This window comes from Nicotiana attenuata, unplaced genomic scaffold (assembly GCF_001879085.1).
Source record: "Nicotiana attenuata strain UT unplaced genomic scaffold, NIATTr2, whole genome shotgun sequence".
Classification (NCBI taxonomy): Eukaryota; Viridiplantae; Streptophyta; class Magnoliopsida; order Solanales; family Solanaceae; genus Nicotiana; species Nicotiana attenuata.
In genome coordinates, this window is record NW_017671200.1 from 55,846 (window position 1) to 63,883 (window position 8,038).

Genomic DNA, 8,038 nt, shown 5'->3' on the forward strand with positions numbered 1-8,038 from the left:
TATTAACTAATGTAAGCCCTACTTGCTGCCTAAGAAATAATTTCTATAAATTCACTGTAATTTCTATTCATTGTCATTCAAAGGTAAAATATTCAGAACAAAGTCACGTTCTTATGGAGCAGTTTGGCCAAGAGGTTTCCATTTTAGTCCCACCGATTCAGCAAGGACGTCTCAATAAAATTCGTGGCCTAAAGCCATATTTTAATGAGAGGCCTTTTATTTTCTTTTTTTTTGTTTATATTGTATTACCTTACAAAATGTAATACTAATATTTACTTTAGTTTTTTTCTTTCTTTTTGTCTATAATTTAGTTACTTACAAAATATAATACGTAGTACTAATATTTATATTGTTAAGAAAATTCAAGTTGCTAAGATGTTAGCCACGTATTTACAATGTGTTACCATATATCTTATTATAAAAAATATTATTTACCAATATGAAGATTTGAGCATCTTAATTCAAAGCTAAAATATTTCTATTGTTAAAAAATAGACAGTCCTTACTTCTACTTTTATAAAGAGTTTGTATAAACTTCAATATTGTCTAAGCAAAAATAAGATAGAAAATCACAATTAAAAATATTTTTGGAGCCCCAAAATTTAGGGGCTAAAGGAAATGCTTTACTAGCCTACCCTTTGAGCCACCCCTACGATTCAGAAGGACTTATGTTCTTGTTAAGATTCGTCGCTGGACAAGAGATGCATGATTCTGGATTTATCACCACTAACGTTGATGTCTATGGTAAACAAGAACCTTGGGAGATTTACGACAACGGAGTACCCTGTGGAGATGACGAGGACAACACCAGTTATCGCTACTTTATCACAAAGCTAAAGAAGAAAAGCAACGCGAGGTATCATCGTTCTGTCGGAAACAAGGGCAAACCAGTTCACTACAAATATATGGGAAACACATCTTCAGTGGTTAATATTGGATCCAAGAAAAATTTGTCTTACAAGAATAAAGTGTTTTACCCTAAAGATCAGAAAGATGGACATTGGCTCATGAAGGAGTACGAGCTTTCTAAGGTTATTCTTCACAAGTTCGACCAAGACCGTAGAGATTATGTTCTCTGCGCCATCAAGAAGTTGAAGCACGTTAACAGTTCATCCGAAACTTCCACAATCACGGCGTTGAATAATGTTTCTGATGGAACTGATGAGGTCACGACTTGTGTTGATGACTTGTTTGCTACTAATAATTGCAAGGATTACTATAATATATGCAAGAATTTTGAACACTCTGAAACGATGGCTTTTCAAGAATCAATGGTGATGAATAATAGTGTTGTTGAAACGTTACAAGTAGATGTGCCTGATGACTTGTGTCAATGGTATGGAAAGGAATTGGAAGAACTAAATCAGATATTAGTTGGTGTACCTGAGGTTGATGCAGCAGTGGATATTGTTGAGCCATTAGCAGCAGTAGAACCAGAGGCGACTTATACTTGTGGGCAACATTCTGTTGAAGCCACAGCCAGATATGAGCCTTCGATGCCAGATATGAGCAGCATTTCAGCGCATATTAAATATTCAAAAGTGGCTGATATGTTTCAAATGAATTTGATGAGATTTGATCAGTCAGTACCTGAAGATGTTCTTGGCTTGGATCCATGGGATATAATGGGCTCAGATGAGTTTAATCGGATGTTAGAAGATGTATTTGAGTGTTGTCCAAATGAATGCTGAAGAAGATCAACAACAACAAACGACGACAAGGTTGTGCTGCAAAGGATGACCAGCAACTTCTGAGTGTTGTCCAGATGGACGCTGAGAATCAACAATGACATGTAACGGCAACAAAGTTGTGCTGCAAAGGACCAGCTATGTTGTCTACTAGATATGGGAGCTAAAGACAGCTAATATTAATGCTAACCTGTATATGTAGCCATTCTTTGATCAGTCCGTGCCCGAAGATGTGCTTGGCTTGGATCCATGTGTGATAATGGACTCGGATGAGTTAAATCGGATGTTAGAAGATGTATCTGAGTGTTGTCCAGATGGATGCTGAGGATCAACAACAACATGTACAACAACAAGGTTGTGCTGCAGAAGATGACCAGCTATTTTCGGTTGATGTTGGATCCAAAGACTGCTAATATTAATGCTAACCTGTATTCGTAGACATTCTTCAAAAAGTTGTATAAAAATTTTAAGTAGATGATTGAGCATTTATTAAGTCCTTTACTTCCTTTGAATTGGTTCTTCATCAAATTTCTGTACTTTTTTATGCAGTAGTATTCGCTTAACTGATTGTGCCTTTAGTCAGAAGGGAATAAACCCAACTACACCAAGGTACGAGGGCTAAGGGTTATCGAGAATATCACAGTACCAATGAACAGTTTTGACCAATCATTTGGGAAATTATGTTTAGCTCGAAATGAAAAAATTTCCAATTATTAATATCTGCAGCAGTACTTCTATTCTCTTTTCTTCAACGATTTGTTGTTTCTTTTTCGTTTTCCTTTGTACCATAAATATTTTGTTGCTTCTATTTTTTCTTCCTATAGTGAATGAATATAATCCTCTTATATTGACACTCGCGTAATGTGCTGCAACAAGCAGAAATTAGATGTTGGATTATATTAATATTTGGAATACCAAACATTGTGGATATGGAGGATTAATAGCTATAGTTAGAGGATTAATTTGAGTAAAATGATTCTAGTTAGCTGGAGGAAGTCGAGTTATATGGTTGTAAGAAGTTTGTAATTAGAAAAGTACATGTATGTCATGTGCTTTCCAGAAGTTAGTTATAACTAACTTTCCCTCCTTTGCACAGGCTGCATATAGCTCATCACAGGTTCTACCATTTGTAATCATCTTTGGATTGTAAAGATAAATGAAATTCTCTCTTCCTCTCTATCTTCAATGTTAGCTGAACTCTATTGATTTCTCGAGATTACTGTTCAAGAGTAATTATTCCTATTTTACTCTTTAGGTGTCTCTTCTCTTTCCTTTTTCATTCTTCAAATTTTGTGGTATGTATCAATATGCTGACCAATACTGATAAAATTTTACTCCCTTTGAGGCGTCGTGCAGCACAACATCTCGAAACCAAAGCGACTCCTCTTTTATGCATAACGTCATCTGGAGCTAGCTTCCAATTTCGTACCCCCCATAGCAAAAAAAGAAAAAGGAGAATAAGAAACAGTGTTCTCATTTGTAAGTGTTAATGCTATTGACAGCAAAGAGTAGAAAAGTGACTTGGAAAATCCGTGGTTTTATTGATCATGAAAGCTTGCTTAAATACATAAAGTCAGTAACTGACAATCAATAAATAATGCTAAAAATATGCTAAACAACTCTATTGCTAACTAAAAAGAAAGAACATAACTTGAAGATGGCTAACAAACTTTCAAAAGAAAAACAGAATCCTAAATATCTGCAAGAGAGTCAACACAATCTGGTGTGTATTCCTCAACTTCTGCAGCCTAACTAAGCTCCTGATTTTATTGACTACAACAACATTGCAATTTTTTAGGCAACTGCAACATTCCTCCTGCCTCAAGAATTGCAGACTCCAAGTTTGCTTTTAAGAAATTCAAATCTATTAACATGAAATAGCTTTGTAAACAGATCAGCAATTTGATCTTCTGACCTGCAATACATCAATTTCACCTCTCCTCCTTCTTGCACTTCCCTAAGAAAGTACAATTTGATATTAAAATGCTTGATTTTACCATGAAAAACTGGATTATGAGAAATTGCTATGGCTGCCTGATTATCCACAAACACTTATGTGCTTGCTTGTTGCTCCAGATCAAGATCTAACAGGATTTTCCTTAGCCAAAGAGCTTGATTAATTGCTGCAGTTGCAGTAATGAATTCAGCTTCTTCGGTTGACTGTGCTGCGATTTCCTGCTTCTTTGAGCACCATGAAAAACATCCTGAACCAATGCAAAACAATAACCCGAAGTGCTTTACATATCATCAACTGAACCTGCCCAATCACTATCAGAATAACCTTGCAGCTTGAAAGTATGACACTTAGAGAACTTAACAACATAGTCTAAAGTTTCCTTGATGTACCTTATAACTCTTTTGGCTGCTTTCATGTGCGTTTCACTCGCACAATTTAGAAATCTGGACAATACACTTACTGCCTGAAGAATATCAGGTCTAGTGGCAGTGAGGTACATAAGACATTCAATCATACTTCTGTAACTAACCTCATCAACCTTGTTACTACCATCATCCTTGACCAGCTTCTCTTTCTGATTTATTGGAGTGTTCATAGGCTTGCAGTCTTCCATTATGAACTTCTTCATAATATCTCTTGCATACATCTTTTGGCAAATGAACACTTCATTTTGAGTTTGATGAATCTGCATTCCAAGAAAGTAAGACATTTCTCCCAAGTCTGTCACTTCAAATACTTTCTTCATCTCTGCCTTGAAGTCCTCGATCATTTCAAGGTTGTTTCCTGTTACAAGAAGATCATCTACATAAAGTGATATAATCACAATATCAGAATCTCCTTTTCTAATAAAGAGAGTTGATTCACTTAGGCTTTTCTTAAAACCTAAGCCTTGCAAATGCTCATCAATTCGACTGTACCAAGCCCTAGGAGCGTGTTTTAAACCATAAAGGGCTTTCTTCAATAGGTAAACTTTATCTTCATGCCCCCTTACAGAAAAACCTTGAGGCTGCTCCACATAAATCTGCTCTTGCAGAAAACCATTTAAAAAAGCTGACTTGACATCTAACTGAAAGATTCTCCAACTTTTTTAAGCAGCAATAACTAGTAACAATCTTATAGTATCAAGTCTAGCGACTGGAGCAAATGTTTCCAAATACTCAACTCCAAAAATCTGTGAGTAACCTTTCACAACAAGCCTAGCCTTGAGCTTGTTAACAGAACCATCAACATTTAATTTAGTGCAGTAAACCCAGTTCACACCAATGATCTTCCTATTTGAGGCTTTTCCACAAGCTGCCAGGTCTCGTTTTTCTCAATCATTGCAAGCTCCTCCTGCATTACAGCTTGCCACTTAGGATATGAAATGGCTTCCTCGAATCCAGATGGCTCTAAAATAGCCACATTGCATCTCTGGTAAATGTCAGAGAGTAACCTCGTTCCTCTCATAGGTTGATGATCAATGCTTTCATCAGAATCGGGTAGATTGTTTGTAATTTGCTTCTGCTTACCTTCTTCCCAATCCTATTGCTCATTCTCCATAAAAAATACATCTCTCCTTATCACAATTTTTCATGTATGAGGCTGCAAAATTCTGTAAGCTTTAGAGACCGTGCAACCAATAAACACTCCAGGTTCAGCTTTCTTGTCTAACTTGTCTCTCTTAACATGTGGAATATAAGACAAATACAAACAGCCGAAGATCTTTAAGTTTTTTAAGGAAGGTTTGTACCCATGCCATGCCTAAAAGGGTGTCTTTCCCTCCACTGCCTTTGTAGGTAACCTATTCAGCAAAAAAACAGCAGTGTTAGCTGCTTTTGCCCATAAATTCTTTGGTAGGCCCTTCTCATATAACAAGCACCTCGACATCTCCATTATCGTCCTATTCTCCCTTTCACTAAACCCATTCTGTTGCGGAGTATATGGGGCAGTGAGTTGATGCTCAATTCCTGCATTTTCACAGAACTTTTCAAATTGATCTGATGTGTACTCAGTACCATTATCTGATCTCAGCATTTGTATCCAGCAACCACTTTGATTTTCTACCGAAGCTTTGAATTTCCAGGACACTTCAGGTACTTCAGATTTGAACCTAAGAAAATATATCCAACACATTTTTGTCATAACATCAATGAATGCTATGAAATATTTACTTCCGTTGAGAGAAGCAGTCTTATGTGGTCCACACAAATTGGTATGGACTAATTGAAGTTTCACTGATGCTCTCCAGGTTGCCTCGGGAAAAGGCATCCTGCTTTGCTTTCCCAATTGATATGTGATGCAGCTTGAGAGTTCCTCCTCCATAGGTGGTAGTCCCTAAATCATATCTTTCTTCGACATGTAAAAGAGTGCCCTCTGATGGAAATGCCCGAGTCTCTTGTGCCATACATCTGCAGTTATCACATGGCTTGGATAGGCAGCCAACTTTTTCTCCATTGGATCAAAGGAAAAACTTCTTCCTCTCATTTTAACTCGACAGACTTCTTGACCCTTTGGATCAAAGATCACACACATCCTGTCCTAAAAAATAAGCTTGAAACCATTCTCCAAAAATTGCCCTACGCTCAACAAATTTTGATCAATTTCAGGAACAAAGAGCACATCCGTAATTAACTTTGTACCTGAGTAACTTTCAGTAGCTATGGTGCCTTTCCCTTTGGCAGGAAGATAATCACCATTACCAATTTTGACTTTAGAGGTTAATTGTCTAACACTTTGAAATATTTCTCATCATGAGTCATATGATTTGTATAACCACTGTCAATTAACCAACTTTTACTTGAACTTTTGCTTGCAAAACATGTCGCCACAAACAATTGCTCTTTGTTGGTTCTTGATAAAAGAAATTAAGGGAAATAACCGGGGAAGATGACAGGAAAATAAAAAGAGTATACTGGAATAGATGTAAAAGGAACTGAAGCTGAAAATTCTATTTATTTTACTGCATTTTGGACTACAATTTATAAGAGAAATACTAACTTAAAAGACCTAAAAATCAGCACAAAATCTACTGAAAATAACAAACTCCTAGAGACTAGTTCACTCCTAAAGACTAGTTCAAAATTATTTCAAATTCAAACTAAATTACTGCAGTAAATAACTCTTAAGTTGAAACAGTAAAATAATTTTACTGAGAGCAGCTTCTAAAGCATATTTCTAACACTCTTCCTTGCTTTTGAAGCTGCAAATTCTGAATTTGTGCCTTGTAAACCTTTAACTGGAAGCGACTTTGTACGTAAATCTGCCAACTGATCTTTGGACTTGCAGTAAATTGAGTTCAATTTTCTATTTTGCTGCATCTCATGATTGTCAATGAAATAAGTTGGCTCTTTTTTCGGCTTCATTTTGACTTGAGGCTTGTCAACTTTCTTCCACATTTGCATTTTGCCTTGAGGCTTGTCAACTTTCTTCCAAATTTTGTTTTTCTGAAATATTGACAACTTCTTTGTCTCATTTTCACATATGTCCTCTTTTGGAGGATTATCTGCACTTTGTAGATTCTTTGGGCTCCATTCTTCGTCTTCGGTTGGATCAAATGAGAAGTTCTACCTCTCATTTTAAACCTTAAAATCTCAAGTCCAGTTGCATCATAAATGAAACAATATTTATCTTCAAAGGATACTTTAAATCCTTTTTCCATTAGTTGTCCAACACTTAATAAATTTTGATCAATATCAGGAATATAAAGAACATCTGAAATTTTCTTAGTTCCTGACTTTGTTGGGATTGCAACAGTTCCTTTTCCCTTAGCAAGAATATAATCACCATTTCCAATTCTGACTTTCTTATTTCCCATAGACGTGAACTCTTTGAAAAGATTTCTGTCATATGTCACGTGGTTTGTACAGCCACTATCAATCAACCAAAAATCAGATTTTTTGGTTGAAAGAATAGTTGCCACAAACAAGTGATCTTCTTCTTCTTCTTCATTGGCGACTTGGGCATCTGCTTCATGCTTTTGATATTTGCCTTTGCAAATTATAGCTTCATGACCAAGTTGGTTGCAAATTTTGCACTTTGTATCTGGCCTCTTCCAACATTTGAACGGTGGATGACCTTTTTTGCCACAGTGCTGACAAGGTGGGTAATTTTTCTTTACATTATTACCCTTGCTTTGAGTTTTGTGGTTGGCTGCCAAGGCTCCTTCAACCATACCATCTTGCCTCATAAGCCTCCTTTGCTCTTGTGCCTGCAATGTATTTAACAATTCTGCCAAGGTAATCTTGGATAGATCCTTTGTATTTTCCAAGGTAGTTATGGATACTTCATATTTTTCAGGCACCGTAACAAGAATTTTTTCAACAATTCTTGAATCTTTAAATTTAGTACCAAGCAATCTTACCTTGTTAACAATGCCAAGCAACCGATCTGAGTATTCTTTGACAGTCTCAGATTC